The 19,654-nt window shown below is 30.7% G+C and overlaps 1 protein-coding gene across 2 annotated transcripts in view; it reads right to left on the bottom strand.

Annotated features, from left to right (window-relative positions):
- Positions 1 to 16,577, bottom strand: part of LOC114324833 (zinc transporter ZIP3) — a 31,748-nt gene extending 15,171 nt beyond the window's left edge. Inside the window, exon 1 of one of the 2 annotated variants that reach the window (XM_028272709.2) lies at positions 16,434 to 16,577. The gene's annotated coding sequence lies outside the window, so the exon portion shown is untranslated. Of the gene's footprint in view, positions 1 to 5,761; positions 5,923 to 16,433 lie in introns of those variants that run through there. The other variant, XM_028272708.2, reaches the window with a different exon arrangement.
- Between the last annotated feature and the right edge of the window lie 3,077 nt (positions 16,578 to 19,654).

Here is a 19,654-nt window from a genome sequence, read left to right as displayed (position 1 = left end):
AAGACAAAAGACAATCAACCATTTTCGAGATCGTTTAAAACAATATGGTATGAAAATCATAAATGGCTAAGCGGAAGTTATTTTAAAAATTCACTTTTCTGTTGGCCTTGTCTGTTGCTCTCAAATTTGAAGCAAAATGTTTGGGTGAGTCAGGGATATTCAGATTTGAAAAATTTATCAGCTAGTGTAAAAAAAATGAATCTTCGAAAGAACATTTAAACAATTGCTTAGATTTAAAACGGTTAGAAAAAAATAAACAAACTACTGACAGTGCTTTCGCTGGACATATTTCTCTATCTAATAAAATATATAATGAAGAAGCTGAAAAAGATTGAAGAAGTTGAAGAAATTGATGTTACAATTCTTTTAGCAAAACAAGAACTTACATTTCGCGGTCGTGATGAGAGCCATAATTCTTCAAACATGGGTAATTTTAAAGAAATTTTTAATTTAGTAGTTAAACGCGATCAGGAAATCCAGGATCATGTTAAAAAATAGAAGGGGTGTTCACGGGTTTGTCAAAAACAATACAAAATGATTTTATAGATTGTCTTGCCGATTACGTAAAAAATGAAATTTCAACAGAAATTAATGAAAGTCAATTTTTTTCTATACTAGCTGATGATACTACTGATATAACCGAAAAATCACATTGTACTTTAACAATCCGTTTTGTTAACAAAGTTGGTCAGGTAACAGAAAGATTTTTAGGGTTTTTTGATGTTAGCGATAATAGATCTGCAGACGCTCTATATAGTTTAATTTCAAACGTGCTTGAGCCATATGATTACAAAAATAAATTAATTGCTCAATTTTACGATGGTGCAAGTGTAATGGCTGGCTCTTTAAACGGATTACAATCAAAAATTCAAGTAGATGCTCCAAAAGCAATTTTTACACATTGTTGCGCTCATAGATTACATTTAGTATTGCAAGACGGCTCAAAATGTATTACAAACTGTAGGATATTTTTTGTCGCCTACCCGAAGTATATGTGTAGCCTACCCGCATACTGAGGTCACGAGCCGCCACTGAATTCGTATACTTCCATATTTGTTGCCATTATGTAGAAGGACATTCCTTAAACTTCGTTTGGAACTGTCGAAAAAAGACGCCAGTGATCTGGTGTTTACTCCGATACACCCATTTTTTCTAACAGTCCGTTAAAAAACCATATCATCTTGCTGAGAAAAAAAGGCAAAATATCTTTTATCTCTATTACGGTAGCATGTAATTTTGGTGTCTGGGTGAAGAACATTCTTTTCTTTTAGTCTGGAGGTAACCAACTCGGAAGAATCCTTTGGAAGGTTCAAATTTATCGCTTAGCTCTTCCTGAGTAAAGCACTCGAGACGTGTTGAATCCCCTTCAAGATCACTGTCGTCTTCCTCAAATCTATTAGTCTGCAGTTCGTCAAATAACGTTTCGGCATTATCCTCTGGCAACATAGGTAGACTGCTAAATATTGGAATGGGTATCTGCTCAAGCTGATGTGGAATTGGTCTTATTGCTGAATCCAGGTTAGGATATGTTCATGTATGTCGACTGTTACGATTAATGCCCTTTATATTCACAGGACAGAAATAGCAATCGTCAAAATGATTTTTTGGTTCCCTCCATACCATTGGAAAACCAAATTTAAACATTTTCGTTGTCATTTCGTCCATACTGTCGCAAGTTTTCAATACAAGTTTTGCACACTACATGTGGAGCTCAGGATTCATCTTGATCTCCTACATGAACACCAAAATAGGTCCTTTTGTTCATTTGCCCATTTGTCTTAGAATTTGTTAATTTTGTTTATAAACATATTGCAATTATAGTGGAATATACAGAAATGTAAGAATATTTAAGTATTTGATAAGTATGTTATATCTCGAAAACTAGAGCTGATACAAAGAAAAGGTTTGTATTTTTGGAATCAGTATAGATGAATTAACTAAAATCAGTTGATTTTTTTTCGGCAGCAAGACAATTTTTTTTTTGTTGGGCTGTGATTGATTATGTAAAGTAATGTTAAAATCAGTTAGGCCACTCTGGCTCTCATGGCCTCAAATGAGAGTTTAGTACGCGTTTATTCTACTATATTTCCTTCCGGAAACGGCATCATTTTGAGTCGACTTTTACCGAAGACTTGAAGATGAACAGTAAATTGTAGTCTCCGAAACCTGCCCAGTCGTCCTTTGACTCAATAAAACAGATTGTAAGTCGGATTTTGCTTTCTACAATCCAAGCTCTTTTTACGTTTTCTTAACAATTGACAATTTTTCTTCTAAAAGTTTCCAAGTTTACCTATTAACATAGGATTAATCTCTTTTTAGAAACAGCTAGGACCATGAAGTCCTCTGTCTCTCGGCAGAACTACACCTAGCGTTCTCCTCTTTTATTTCGATGTCCTAAATCGAACGTTCCAATAACATTAAAAGTAATTTCTGATCCCACCTTTGTATTGAAGTCATCCATTAGGAGTGTGTTTATGTTTATTTTTGCGACCCAATGGTTAGACTTATAACATAAAGGTTATTAACGCACTCTAATGGGCGTTTAACTATTGCGTAACGCAATTTTTGAGCCCCCCTAACCTGCGTTACGTAATACTTGAACGGTCCCTTAGCTAGTTAAGGTAGAATTCCGCACCAAGCGACCGAGACAGGAGACCGCGACAGGCGACAGATAGGTCGCGATAGACGATAGTTGGTCGCTGGTCTCGGTCGCGGGCTGCAGAACTACCCTGATATAATTGCATTGAGAGCAGTGGTGGGGAGACCTCGCCTATCTGTCGCCTGTCGCGGTCTCCTGTCTCGGTCGCTTGGTGCGGAATTCTACCTTTAGTGTGCGGTAAACATGCTATACTTAGATTTAAAAAAATGTTTTAAAATTATTTTTATAGATCAGGGAAGTTTGTAAGAATATAACAGAAACAGAAACAATGATAAACACAGACGATTCCAAACGTATAATCATAAACGGCAATGAAATAAAACAAGTTCAAGAATATATCTACAACTTACGAGTACAACGAATTCTGAAACTTGACAAAGAAAACTTTCCTATATATATATATGGATGTCAAACCTGGATCCTAATCAAGGCAAATATAAACAAACGAGCCACAACAAAAAGGGCACTGGAAAGGACAATGTTAGATATACGACTGTCAGATAGAATGAGGAACGACTGGGTAAGAAAAAATCAAATTTCGAGGATATCACAAAAAAAGAATGTGTATGTACTTTGTACGCACGTAAGAAGTTATACTTCTATTATATGATTTCAACGAAATTAATATACTTTAAACAGTTTATTTATATTTTATTTAAATATTAAACTAATTTTAATACTTACTACTTTTCAAAATTTTTTATTAAAACAGTACCAAAAATTAAAAAAATAAAAGAATCAATCACACATAAACATATTGAAAAATTCCACAAATGATTTCTGAACAATAATTGTTGGAAATTTTTTTAACTATATACGTATTCTGTGAAGAAAAAATTATATAATATATATACTTACAATCATAAAATGTATAAAAAAACAAAAAAATAAAAGCTTCTATTGGGGTTCGAACCCGCTTATGTTTGCGAAGTTAGTATTGGAATTCATTCATCTTACGGTACATTCCATGTCAAATCACTCAGGCAAAAAATTTTGGATCTCCGATTTGTCTGAAAATTGGTATATAGCTTCTGCGGGACGTAAAAATAAGATATTTAAGGTCAAAAAATCTTCTTCTTCTTTTTTTCTCAAAATGTTATTTTATGCGATTTTACAGTGATTTGGTGTTTATTTAAACAAATTTGCATTTTCTGTCGTAAAGTATCAATGAAAAACATAATATTTTAATACAAAGGACTCAAAAATGTCATTATATGGCATTATAACAAGTTATTTTGGATCAAAACAAGTTTTTGATCAAATTTTATAGTGTAAAAAACGTTAAAATACCGTTTTTACGTTTTCCTCCATTCCCAAAATAGATCATCATCGATTTGGCTGAAAATTTGCCCACAGATAGCCAAAAGATAGGACTTTAAGTGGTTAGAAGGATTTGAATTATATTACAATACCAAAAAAGTTACATGCAGTAATATCAGACTCAAAAGTATATATTAGTCCAGTCGGGATAGCATTTGACCTTGAATGCCGAGCTGCCCAAAATTTTATTTTTCTGATCTTTAGGGGAGTCAATAGTAGCCTAAATTTAAAATCACGAATAAATTCCTCCGTTACGTTAGCCGCCATCTTGATTTTAAAGGAGAACCTGTTTTGCTCAATATCTCCGCCATTTTTAACTTTTCGACAAAAATGGTAGGAACTGAAATTGTTCCAAATAAATCGTATTTACAATTATTACAATTTCTTTTTAACAATTTTTGTCGTGAGGTCGATATTTTCGAGTTAATTGTACTTACAGTAGATGCCTATATTTTTTACTATAATATTGCATGTAACTTTTTTTTGTATTGTAATATAATTCAAATCCTTCTCACCACTTAAAGTCCTATGTTTTGTCTATTTGTGGGCAAATTTTCAGCCAAATCGCTTATAATGTATTTTGGGAATGGAGAGAAATGTAAAAAAACGGTATTTTACCGTTTTCTACACTATAAAATTCGATCAAAAGCTTGTTTTGAATCAAAGTAACTTGTTATAATGCCATATAATGACATTTTTAAGTCCCTTCTATTAAAATACTATGTTTTCCATTGATACTTTACGATAGAAAATGCAAATTTGTATAAATAAACACCAAATCACTGTAAAATCGCATAAAATAACATTTTGAGAAAAAAAGAAGAAGAAGATTTTTTGACCTTAAATATCTTATTTTTACGTCCCGCAGAAGCTATATACTATATACCAATTTTCAGACAAATCGGAGGTCCAAAATTTTTTTTGTTCCAAAATTGAGTGATTTGAAATGAAATGACCCTTACACTTCTACCCACGGAGACACCTGCATCATGTGGGAATATCGACGAACTAAACGGTTTAAACTTTTGACAGTTCTGAATTTAACCAAATTACAATATTTTGATTTTTGTAGAATATTGAAATACTGAAATATTAAAATACAACAGAACATAGAGCAAGAAAGCAATATATTAGGTGAATATTGACAGAAATTTTGATTTTAATCAAATTATGTACATGCTATTTTGATAGGTTCATTTTAAATTTTCAAATATGTAAGTTCCTATGTAATTTTTTTTATTAGGATACTGAAACATTTACAATTATTACGTACCTGTCTCTTTTAAAAACTATTTAAATAACAAGTCACTACAATTATAAACTTGCTTTTTTCTCTGCCATCACAACAACAAAAACTAATATACACAACATTTGTTGATCCATCAACAATTGACAGATGATTTTAACACCCAATACGATCCCGTATAACGTTTGAGCGACTAAATATACTGTCATATATAACGATAATTGACTAATATACTGTCGGTGTGCGCATGCGCCAGGGAATGTAAAAATTCACCCTCGTGCCTAAAGAAGTATAACTTCAAAAAATACCAAATTCAAATGGAGCTTCGCAGGCCACAATGCTAGATAAAAAGACAAACGTTGGAACCCCACAACACAGTATTGAAGACCTTACAAAAATATACAACCAAGAGGAAGAAAAAAAATTGTCGGATCAAATTCAAAGCGTCCAAAAATCGACCAAAGAAGGCTAAGAAAATGTGGGAGAACAAACAGTCATACTTAATCACGAAGAAAAAGAATCCAGTAATAACTTACTTTGACTACACCTGTATTTAAGAATCACAGTCTACACTACACCATAACTTGCGAAAATTAGCTAAACACAAGTACCTGTTCAGTAAGAAGAGAGAATTGAAATGCGGTAAAATCCAAGATGCGATCATTAATATTGTTACACCTAGCCGGTTTTATTTTATTTTAGTACTGTGAAGATAAATGCCTGCGTAATTTATTCTTTAATCTTAATGACAGCATTTTGTAGAATTTTGTAGCAGAATGTTAAAAAACGCACAAACATGCAATAAAGGTTTATTGCCGGGGTTTTCCAACTCACGTATATCCTTACTAGGGTATCCAGTGGCGGATCTAGATATTTGACTTGGGAGGGAACTTCTAATAAGACACCAATCAAAAAACATAAAAAGTGTAAACCCAAACTACATAACAGACATAAATAATAACTGATATGCATTGAATTCCCTTAATTTTCGTAACTAGGCTTTATCGGATTGAATTTATCTGTCCAAGGTTTATAGTCCTGTCGCCAGGGGGTACAACGGCCTCCTTTATTCAGATAGACTTACCCAAGTTTTTTTTTATGTATTTCGACCCGTAGAACACGAATTTTTTGGGTAACAGTTGATCCGGATGTCGATAAAATTGTTATAAACAAAGAACTTGAGGAATTACATAACAGCGATTTCTCGCAAAACAAAACATTTTTTTGTATTTTCTGGGTCATTATAAGCAAAAAAATGTTCTTACAAGTTTTTTCGTAGGATTTTTCGAGATAAACGCGGTTGAACTTTCAAAAAATCGAAAAATTGCAATTTTTGAACCCGAATAACTTTTGATTAAAAAATAAAATAGCAATTTTGCTTACCGCATTTGAAAGTTCAAGTCAAATTATATCGGTTTTGATTATTTGCATTGCTAAAAATTTATTTTGTTATTCTTAAACAAAGCTATAAACACATAGTGCTCGAGTGATATTTTCAGTAGTAATTGCACAAGAGCTCTGAAATTATTGAATTTTTCCCGAGTGACACTTTGACAGTTTTAATTTCGCGAGCCGAAGGCGAGTGAAATTATGTCAAAGTGTCACGAGAGCAAAAATTCTATATTAATTTCAGAGATCGAGTGCAATTTGTTGCGATTATTTCATGAATAAAACTGTTCAAAACCAAAATTTTATTGTAATTTATTTATGTAAGTACAAATTAGTACCATTAAACACACAGTTTTTATAAATATTTGACGATTGAAAAAGTCATCACTTTTATACTTTTTAAAACATTAATTGTCATTAATGTCACTGAATGTATTTTTTCGTAGCAACGAAGGGCATCTGACGTAATATAATTAACGACGGGATATTATCAAAAATTATCACCTTAATTTGCATTTCTGTAGCTTTCTATTGGTCAGAATCTCCTATGAATGAAATAATCAGTAGTAATTGCACAAGAGCTCTGAAATTATTGAATTTTTCCAGAGTGACACTTTAACAGTTTTAATTTCACGAGCCGAAGGCGAGTGAAATTATGTCAAAGTGTCACGAGAGCAAAAATTCTATATTAATTTCAGAGGTCGAATGCAATTTGTTGCGATTATTTCATGAATAAAACTGTTCAAAACCAAAATTTTATTGTAATTTATTTATGTAAGTACCATTAAACACACAGTTTTTATAAATATTTGACGATTGAAAGTCATCACTTTTATAATTTTTAAAACATTAATTGTCATTAATGTCACTGAATGTATTTTTTCGTAGTAACGAAGGGCATCTGACGTAATATACTTAACGACGGGAGATTATCAAAAATTATCGATTTATTTCAGATTTCTGTAGCTTTCTATTGGTCAGAATCTCCTATGAATGAAATAATCAATAGTAATTGCACAAGAGCTCTGAAATTATTGAATTTTTCCCGAGCAAAAATTCTGTATTAATTTCAGAGGTCGAGTGCAATTTGTTGCGATTATTTCATGAATAAAACTGTTCAAAACCAAAATTTTATTGTAATTTATTTATGTAAGTACCATTAAACACACAGTTTTTATAAATATTTGACGATTGAAAGTCATCACTTTTATAATTTTTAAAACATTAATTGTCATTAATGTCACTGAATGTATTTTTTCATGAACATGTCACTGAATCTCCTATGAATGAAATAATCAATGATATCCCATTTAAAATCGTACGAGTATGTAGAGTAGGTACAAGTGCAAGCGAGGCTATTTCTACGTACAATGCATTAAAACACGGGCGCGGGCACGGGAAACACTATGTGTTTATAGCTTTGTTTAACAATAAAAAAATCAATTTTTAGCAATGCAAATAATCAAAACCGATAAAATTTGACTTGAACTTTCAAATGCGGTAAGCAGAATTGCTATTTTATTTTTTAATCAAAAGTTATGCGGGTTCAAAAATTGCAATTTTTCGATTATTTGAAAGTTCAACCGCGTTAGTTTCGAAAACTATGCATCCTACTAAAAAACTTATAAGAACATTTTTTGCTTAGAATGATCCAAAAAATACAAAAAAATGTTTTGATTTGCGAAAAATCGCTGTTATGTAACTCCTCAAGTTCTTTGTTTGTAACAATCTAATCGATATCCGGATCAACTGTTACCCAAAAAATTCGTGTTCTACGGGTCAAAATACATAAAAAAAACTTAGGTAAGTCCATCTGAATAAAGGAGGCCGTTGTACCCCCCTGGCAACAGGACTATTAAGCATTGATTGATAAAAATATGATTTAACGTTTCACGAATTTTGGACCATGTTGGGGGGATTTCCCCTTATCCCCTTCGTAGATCCGCCACTCGGTGTAGATCTAATGAACTTGATTGACTTTATATCCTTATTTAATTCTCAAACTTTTTGTGTTGGGTAATAATGAATAATAAATAATAAATTTTGCATGAAACTAAACGATGCAGACAAGTGTAAATTCCTGTTACTAATATATTATTATCTATGTACTTATTATTAATAGCTTTTAGAATTAAAATAAATCATAAAGTTACAAGTTTATTTATAAATAAAAAACGTTTTTTACACATTTATAATTTTCTTTAATTTATGATCTACATGCTTGTCCACCTAAGTTCTACCAAAAGCTTTCTGTAAGTCAATAAAACACCCTATATGTTGTGTCAAGCAATACTAAATACTCACATGATGTTTTTAAGAGCATATAATTCATTTTTAAGAGCCTATAATGAATTTTTTCATTTTCAATGCATGTTATGTCAATTGGATCTACAATACTAGTAAAATTGATGTATATGCTACGGGTAAAGTTAGGAACGGGTAAACCTAGGATAACTCGGGTAACGTGCGAAGTACCGGCGAGGAATTGGTAGAATAAAAATGTGAATGTAAGCTGCTGGAAATATTTGGTAACTCCAAATGCCACAGCAGCTTGTCTTGGTTTAAAAATAGATTAGAATTTTTATTTCTGCAATATTTATAGCTCTACTTTCATTACCTTTTAGTACGTTCTTCAAAGGTAAAATATTGCAAAACCTCTAAATTTTTAAGAACCGATTGGATTGACATGAAATTTGGCATACACATAGCTAACAAGTCAAAGAAAAAAGTGATATTGTGCCGATGTGTGCTTTTGCCCTAGGGGTGAATTTCACCCCCTTTTGGGGGTGGAAAATATATGTTCGAAATAAGTCCGAAAATGGATAAAATGACCAATTCTTAGCAACTTTTGTTTTATAAAGTTTTTGTCACCAAGTTAATACTTTTCGAGTTATTTGCGAGTGAATATATTAATTTTTCTACAACATAACCACGTTTTCAGACGGTTTTTCGCAAATAACTCAAAAAGTAAGTATTTGGTCGAAAAAAAATTGTTATCAAAAGTATAGCACGTAAAAAAGTGAAAAACATGGTGTATGTATTAGATCACTATACCTAGTAGAAGCATAGTTATAGCTAATGAAAAATAGGTTCATATTCGTCAAATTCCAAATCGAATATTTTAACGTGCCATAACCAAAAAACGAAGCACTTTTTTGGGGAAAACTCATTTTAACTTTTTTAAAGTGTTTAAAAAATGCTTATTTTTGTTTTTAAAACAATTTTTTAGCATCAAAAGTAAACAAGCTATGCTCAAAATAAAGTTGGTCCCTTTTTTTGTTAAGAAAGCTGGAAAATCACCCCCTAATTAGCATTTCAAATGAACTTAATTGTTACCACTTCACAAGTTTTTTTACTCGCGTATGTATTGCTCATATGATCTGTAAGTTTCATCGGTTCAAAGTCCTTATTTTTGAAAGAGCTGTAGTTAAAAGGCTTGAACGAGTCACTTATCACGAGTGTATGCAAATTTAGAAACACCAGTCTAGGCGAATCTTAGCCAATTTTTGTCTTACAGAAAAACAAAAAAAAAACAAAATATTCAAAAAAGCAAAGCCGATTTTTTTATTATTTAAGATTTTTGATATCTCTAACAATTTTTAATTTTTTTTTAAGTATTTTTTTCAAAATTAAAATTTTTAAAAATTTTCCTTTAAAATCAATTTTTGTTTTCAAAAATAAGCACTTTGAATCGATGAAACTTACAGATCATATAAACACAACATAAGTAAATTAACTTGTGAAGCGGTAACAATTAATTTCATTTAAGTTGCTAATTGGGGGTGATGTTCCTGATTTTTTTGCCAAATCAAAAGGGACCAACAAAAACAGAAACAAAGCTTTTTTTAAACACTTTAAAAAAGTTGTAATGTGTTCTCCCCAAGAATGCTTAATTATTTGGATATTTTACATTGAATTATTCTATTTGGAATTTTTCGAATATGAACCTATTTTTCATTAGCTATAACTATGCTTTTGCTAGGTATAGAGACCTAATATATACACCGTTTTTTTCACTTTTTTATAGGCTATAGTGTTGCTAAGAATATTTTTTTCGACAAAATGCTTACATTTTGAGTTATTTGCGAAAAACCGTCTAAAAACGTGGTTATTTTGTTGAAAAATGAACATATTCACTTGCAAATAACTCGAAAAGTATTGATTTGGTGAGAAAACTCTATAGGACAAAATTTCCTTAAAATTAGTCAGTTTATCCATTTCAGGACTAATCTTGGACATATATTTTTTCACCCCCGAGATGGGGTGAAACTCACCCCCAGGGCAAAAGCACACATCGGCACCATATCACTTTTTTTCTTTGGCATGTTAGCTATGCGTATGCCAAATTTAATGTCAACACAAGCGGTTCTTTAAAATTTACAGCAAAAACCGTGAAAGAATGTACTATTTGTAAAATGCGTTTTTTTTTTAATTTAAAATATATTTCAAACAATTACGGCCTTGTCATTACCAGTGGCGTGCTAGTCATATAAACGAAACGGTGCAATCACCGAGAGGCTGCGGCCTCTTGAGGCCGGTCAAATAAGTATTTTTCACAAACAATTTTAGATGTAACAAAAAATTTTTTTAAATTTATAACCGAATGATATCAACCAAACATTTCAAGAAAATTTAATTCTTTTTTAAAGCTAACCAGCTTAAAAACCTGGTCGGAATCATTCTCATCCGGGCAAATTTCTGTTTGGTGTTGGCTCACAAACTTTAGTAACATAGTAACATAATTCTATTGTTCATTTTTTAAATAGGAGGAGTAAACTCAAAAGACATTATATTATCACATCCAATAATGTCACTATAAAAATAACCATATTCATCTTCTTTTTTGGTTGATCATGTCGATCTTCGAAGGTAATCCATAAATATAGTCTGTTCGCTAAACTCAGACGCAACTTTCTAGATGCTTTAGTCGGTAATTTTGCCAATTTTAGTAAAATTGGCAAAAAAAATTACTAAATAGTTAATAATCACTAAATAGTTAGTAATTTTGCCAATTTTTGCAAAATTGGCAAAAAACAAAAAAATTATCGACTAAAATATCTAGCCAGTTGCGTCTGAGTTTAGCGAACCGACTATATTATATTATACTAATATGTCGCTAAAGAGTTCTAAAATCAACTGTTTTCATATAAAATCAGACTAAAAATCTAAACATTAAAGGAATATGGCAGAAAGCACAGAAAATCGCCGATATATATCTTAATTAACCTATGAATTTTAAATTCCACTAATGTCAAAATTTCATAAATGTCAATAGTGTCAAAATTTTATAATTTATTGGAATAAACTTGCCTATGGTTGAACCAATTACAAACAAGCATTACGGCGGGGTAAATTTGAATTACTGCTCCTATTTAAAAATCGAGGTTTAGTATCAACAATATTTGGACTATTAAAAGTCATTGCTTCTTTTTTTGAGATAGTTATCTACGAATGGATGTTTAGAAAAAATATTGCAAAAATAAAAGACTAAATTTAGTAGGAGATACTAAATGGTGGGCTAGAGACCACTCTTCGTAAAATATTTGGAACCTTCGAAGATAATTCAGAAAGTTTATTTGTTGAATTAATTTTATGTTTAGAAGAGATTATTAATAACAGTGGTAATGACAACGCTTGTTATTTATCTAAACCTCACTTGAAAAAAATCATAACGTTCGAAAAAATCCTGATTGCTAAAACCTTTTTAAGGATATTTACTGTCACAACTCCAACTGAAATAATCGACGAATTTGCTCAAAAATCTTAATGCGGAAATTATTGATTGACAGTTAATTATTTTACAAAGTAATTGCAAAATAATGTTTAGATTCTCACCGGAGGGACCGCACACGTTCGGATACAATTAGCGTCTCTTTGCAAAGACAATGACGTCGACTTTGCAAAGTAACGAGACACTTACTATACACACACTACACATAACATTAGTTATCTAACTGCAAAAATTCACCGTACCTACCATGCCAATGGCCATTAGTTGTCGAGGCATTAACTAAATAAAAAAAAAGTTTAGATTATTGCGTTGTATTAACATTTAAACATTATTATTAAATTAAAGTATTTATACTGTACTACTTGTATTTGTACTCTCTTGTATAATTGATTTACTAAAATTCAATTTAAAGCATAATTGAAAAATTCACAAAACTGTATTTCCCTTTTATCTTAATTACACTAAATTCATATATATTTATTCAGGAAATTATGGTTTCTGCCTTACTGCAAACAATATTGTCATACATGTGATATTTATTATTTGTAAGATTGCTTATGCTTAAATAAAAAAAACAGCGCATATTCAAAAAATTTCATTAAATTTAAAGTTTTATGTTTGATTTAAAAATAATTTACATTTTTGTTTTATAAATAATGAATGAGAAATCCTGATAATAGAAGGTAAAATGAGGATGAGAGGCCGCTTTTCTATAAAATCACCGGGCCGCTTTAAAAGTTCCAGCACGCCACTGGTCATTACTATAACTATAAGTATATTAAACCCTATAAGTATATTAAACCCAATTAAGCATTTAACCAAGGTCAGCAGGAAGAATGTGTTTTACCCGAGTAAAGCCTGAAATTTGAACTATTTAAATTATATTTCGAACTTATATCGGATATTAGCGATACCTCACGGGTACCACTCGCTTCCTTCAACAGAACCCTTTTTCTTCATTTGGTACTATGTATATTATAGGTCCTCCTAACTTTGGTTAGTTGATCCTCTTCTACGTAACCACATCTTCACAAGTGCTGACATGGGGATCTTAACTAATAGCAAACAGTACATCATACTCCTTCTCTTCACTTATAGCAGTTTTGGTTCTGTCATTCTTTTCATATGCAACTGACCCAGAACAAACATGATGGTTCATTCATGTTTCAAAAGCTCTTACGTTTGCTTTTAAAGTAGACAATTTCTTGAACTCTCTCTCTTACCCAGATACCCAGATCATATCTGTTAATTCTGCTAAAGAACAATCGATTGTTAAAATTAAAGACAAGCCATACAGATTGATTAAAAAGGTAATAATGTCATTTTCAGTTTACTACTATGTACTACCACTATATTGTGTAGTAATACTATCAAACTCCATATTGTAAGAACAGGGAGTATCAGAGGAATCTAAATATGGGAAAATATACAGGGTGCCCTATTTAAGATATTGTATGTTTACTTTACCATTAGTGCAGTCACTGAAGGTGGATATTAGCTATTACCTCCGATTTCGTTGAACCTCCATAGATTTGCATGAAAATTGGTGACTGGTTAGAGGATATCTCAAGGAACAAAGGTGACATGGTGCCAACTTGCGCTTTTACCCTGGGGGTGGATGCAACCCCTTCTCGGGGGTGAAAATTATTTTATTAAAAATAACCCCATAATTCTACAGAGGGACAAATTCTAAGCAAAATTTGTTATATAAAGTTATTCAAATAAATCAAAACTTTTTGAGTAATTGTAGATCAAAGATTTTAATTTTTCTTGAGAAAAATGCATTGTTTAAACGATTTTTCATCAATAACTCAAAAACTAAAAGTTTTTGCAAAAAAGTTATTATTACCAAAATTGAAGCTAATCAAAAATAAAATAAACCCTTTACTAGAAAAACCTTTTAATGCTAACTAAAAGTGAGTTATAGGTAATTGAATATATCTTTTTTTCGGCGAGTAAAAAAATTTAAGTATTCAAGCTGAAATAACTGGAAAACTATGCATTTTATAACATAAACTTATTAAATATTTGTCAAAGTACTTAAAAATATCTATAAAATGAGTCCCCAAACATGTTGATGCATTAAAATTTATGCACCAAAATTTTTTCAAAATTTATTTTTGAAAAATTTATACAAAAAATGTTATTGTTTTTTTTAACAACTCCGTTTATTTTTAAGATATGAGGTTTATTTAAAAATCGTTTGAAAGTTAATTCCAAGGGCTATTTAACCACGTTGAATTTAGTCTTCAGTGACTTCAGTTGAATTTAGTTTAGATCCCTTACTTTTTTAAAAATAAAAGGTTAAATGACCCCGGTTGCATGGTTTTCACAGCAAAATTTAAGATTTAAACGTTTCTATCTCGGTTATTTTTTACCCTATAGAAAAAGTAAAACAGGTAAAATATTTGACACAGAAAAAACTGAAATTTGGGTATATATTATTTTTTACGTATATTGGGTATTTTTGGAGTTATTATCAAAAGAATATGAAAATTACAATAGTTTTAAAAATTATGATTTTTTTAAACTGTATCTTTTTTCAAAAATATGCATTTTAAACCGGTCAAAATTATCGAACTCATTACTTATGCTAATATAAAGAAGTTCTTGTAAGGATTACTATAAATTTTAATTTTTATGGAAATGGCGTATGTTTTGTTTTTCACTTTTTCCTAAAAAATTCGAAACGGTTCTTTTATTTTCATCATAACTTGCTTAATTTTGACGCCATGAACTTGTTCTGAAGCTCATTTAATAGGTATTCCTAAGTACATCGACAAATTATTAGCAGGTATATTTTATACATTGCATCGTTTTCCCGTTATTTAAGCTTCAATACTTAGATTTGAGTACTCGTCGAAAAAAATATACATTCAATTGCCAATAACTCACTTTGAACTAACATTAGTTTAGTTCTTTTAGTAAGGAGTGTATTCATCAATTTCAGTAATAATAACTATTTTGTAAAAGCTTATAGTTTTTGAGTTATACGTGAAAAACCGATTTAAAACATGCATTTTTTTACGAAAAAATAAAATCTTTGGTCTTTAATAACTCAAAAAGTGTTGATTTATATTAATAACTGGATATAACCGATTTAAAACATGCATTTTTTTACGAAAAAATAAAATCTTTGGTCTTTAATAACTCAAAAAGTGTTGATTTATATTAATAACTGGATATAACAAATTTTGCTTATAATTTGTCCCTCTATCGATTTATGGTATTATTTTTAATAAAATAATTTTCACTTCCGAAAAGGGGTGGCATCCACCCCCAGGGTAAAAGCGCAAGTTGGCATTATGTCATCCTCTAATTACTCACCAATTTTCATGAAAATCTATGGAGGTTCAACGAAATCGGAGGTGAAAACCTTCAGTGACTCCACTACATGTAGTTGTTAATCACCCTTTAGAATTCGGCCTATTATCCAAGCCGAAACAATATCATTACCTACATTTATTCCAAATAACTTCTCGTATATTCTGTACCATAGTCCCATAATGGAATAATCGACCGATCTTGTACTAAAAGTATACGTGTAATGCACGAAAAAAGATCGAGGGGCGAAAAAATACAATCCGCAGAAGAATATCCTGGATAAAAAACTTAAGAGAGTACTTTTTTGCACCACAAAGAACTGGGTATTTAAAAACTGCTGTTAAGATAGATAGTTAGTTTTGATCATATCCAATTTCCAATGGGAAAGTTAGGATATTGATTTCCCATGCGTTAAATAGCTAATTAGGACTGTATAATTATGTCATTAAACAATGTCATCGACATTTTTGACAATAGATTAGCTGTATCAAAATTGATCAATAACAAAAAGAAAAATAAGACACCAATATAACAGTTAAACTTTGGGAAAGATTTTAGAATGCAAAGCTAAAACAGAAAAACATTATCCTGAAATCGGATTATAAAGTAAACATTTTTTGTGATATAATTTGCGCTTTACCGGGGCAAATTTCGCAATATCGTAAAAAATATTTGTCCCAAAAATAACCTTTTAATCCGTATAATACCTGCCGGTACAGATTACTCACACGTTTTTATCTTATTTTGCAAACAAAACAACTCACCTTTTTTTGAACGAGCACAACTGAACTCACTATCACTACATCATTAAATTAAATAATTCTTTTCTACATTCGCGTTGTTAAATGCCTGATTTTGCGGTGAAGTATTTTTATACCTGATACTTACCTCATTCATGTCACGTTTTTTTTTGCAAATTTACATAATTTAGTAGAATAAGTAATTCACAGTTTGTTGTACTTTCCATTGTACTGGTATACCTACATTGTACATCTTTAAAATGTTTTATTAATTTCCAATTCCGAGTAAAGGAAGGGATAACTCTAGTGTGAAAAGAGATAGTGCTTTCTGAGCGTGCTATTTGGACTTTTCGTCTGTTGTAATATAGTTTTCATTTAACCCTTATCCTAGCTCAAAAGTCGAGTCCAAAGGAATTGATAAGCAATTTAAATTATAAATGCAAAAAAATGCCTTTGGATTTTCTCTACTATCAATTCTTTTATATCCTTTAAAGCAATTCCTTTATTCTCTCCTGATTTATTTCCATTTTCGTCCGAATATCTTTTTTAATCATAATAATGAAAATATCTTCTCCAAAGTAATGAAAACTTTACTGAAATAATGGCAACTCCTGAGGCAAAATTTTCCGAAAGCTAACTGAGCATCGCTATCAGGACTATTTCAGGGGGAACACCATTACAGGATTACATGAAGTTAGGTTAGGGTCTTGTAATCCTGGAATTTTGGAATCTTACAGGAAAGATTACAGTCTTACAGATACTTGGAAAACATCAAGGAAAAAGTTTGAGAATAAAGAGATCTAGTGGTAGGTAGTCAAAGTAAGTTCAAGGAAAAATAAAAGAGAAGAGAAAATTATATCAACAATCGCAAGAAGATAGATCGGATACAAATCTTCAAAACTATATGGTGGCAAAAAAGGAAGCGAAAGTAGCAGTAGCAAAAGCTAAAGCAGAAATGTACAATGTACACAAATATGATTTAATTTGATATGGGGGAAGTAGAAACAAAGGTATATAAAGTTGCCACACATAGAATAAAAAAAGGCAAAACAAAAAATCCAAGATGAAAATAATAAAATAATAATTTACGAAAAGAATGTAAAAATGAGATGAAAATGTACCTGCTTCCAAAAAAATAAGCAAAGGAAAATAGTTGAACCAGATGATATTTCTGGAGAAGTGGAGAGCATTAGAACTGACAGGAACAAATTGGGTATCAGGTTTATTTAATAGAATCATGGAAGTTGGACAAATACCACGAATGGAGAAGCAGTATAAAGTATTTTCCACCTAAGAAGACCGCTGTGCAATTAAATGTTGATAACTTTATTACTAGCGGAACAGATAAGCGGCGATATATTTTACACTGTCTGTATGAAAAGATTTTACTGGTCTGTTGTGTCAATGAGCACTACTCAACAAGTTTTCGTTTATTCGTTTTAATATTTTATTGCAATGGTACCGAATATACAGTGCGCTGGAATAAGTGTTACCCCCTTAATAACTTATTAATTTTTAGCACGTAAGCAAAACGCTCGGACAGGTGGATTTTTAAAATAATCATAGTATATTATAGCATCAGTGTTTCGAACCTTACGCAGTCCCTCTTCAGGTGACAGTGATAACTTTGATTTTTTTAAATGGAAAAGTATATCATGTGACACCTCATTTAAAAGCTTTTGAAAGACTGATTACAAAAATGTATAATACTTTAATCCTTTTTGAGACAGTAGGCGCAAAATTTCGGTTGAATGAAATAATGTATTCATTTTTTTCGAATCCCTCGAAAATTAGAAGTATTTTTGAAAAATTTAAACGCAGAATGAAATATTACAATATTATCGAGGGTCAAAAGTCCCTGAGAACTTCTATAATGATTATTTTAAATGTGACTATAAGTCAAGGGTGAAAAAAAAGAAAATTTAGTCAGATTTTTTATTTCAAATATGTCATTCAAAAGAAATTTTTGTTTATTCTAAGGGACTTTTAGCCCTCGGTAATAATGTAATCACATTTTTGTTCTGCGTTTAAATTTTTCAAAAATGCTTATTAGTTTTCTCAGGATTCGAAAAAAAGGAATGCGTTTAAAAACAATTCGATCGAAATTTTGCACCTACGCTCCTAAAAAGGATAAAGTATTATACATTTTTGTAATCAGTATCGATATTTTTTTTTCTTATTTGTTTTTTTTCCTATTTTGTGTTCTTCTTTACTGTTTTCTAAGAGCATTTTTAATATATAATTGTTTCTATAATTTCCGTCAAATATCTTTTCTGTTTGTTTTCACTCCTATATTTTTTTTTGTTACATCATTACCTATTGCTTTTATATTAAATTATATTACATTTGATTAATCCACTAATTCTTAAGCTTTATTTAAAACCTATGATTATATAATTCGATTTCCAAAAATTTCACTTCAATCAACTTTTTTTATAGTTTTTTTTATAAATAGATAAATTCCTGTAAGGTCACCTTTACTTATGGAAATAATATTACATCATCGTATTATTATTTCTTAAATTTTATAATGTATTCCGTAATGACTACTATATTTTTTTGGTTTTGGGTTTTGTTTAAACCACATCACTATTGTGATGTATTCCCAAAAAAATTATAAACGTCAATATAAAACATGCCACAAAAAATAATTTAAGAATCGTATTCTTGGTAATCTATAATCAATGGCAGTAGTTATTTTTATCTTTATCCAATCACGTATTTATTGCATGTTTCGGCATAAAAATTGATTCATCTTTTCAAATAAACGTTTTTTCTTCCTTTTGGTGTATAAATTAGTTGTAATTAATCAACTTTCATCTAATGCCAGTTTGTCAGTTTCTCTAACGCTTCCATTTTCCTGGATATCAGATTTTTAACAGTAAGTCACAGACACTTCATATATGATCAAGTACAAGAAGTACAAATATATCAGAATTTGATATTAGAACGAGAGTAAAACAATGGTGGTAAAACACCCCTTAAAACATAATAAGATCATAACCATCTTGATAGTACCGGGCTTAGCTGACAGAGACTTGAGAATCATATATAATTTATATTACAACCAAGCTGCCAACATTAAAGTGGATAACCAGATGACAGAGGCCATCTCCATAGATATGAAATGATTCTTAATGAATATAGTCTGGGCTGATTATCGGAGAATAGGCCATTTTTGGGAAAAGTTATTTACCAGCAATTTTATTGCTGGAATCGAATTATAAGATCCCATATATTAATAA

The sequence above is a fragment of the Diabrotica virgifera genome, chromosome 5 (genome assembly GCF_917563875.1).
Source record: "Diabrotica virgifera virgifera chromosome 5, PGI_DIABVI_V3a".
NCBI classification, from domain to species: domain Eukaryota; kingdom Metazoa; phylum Arthropoda; class Insecta; order Coleoptera; family Chrysomelidae; genus Diabrotica; species Diabrotica virgifera.
Note: the sequence above shows the minus strand (reverse complement) of the source record. Positions and strands in the feature narration are given on the sequence as shown.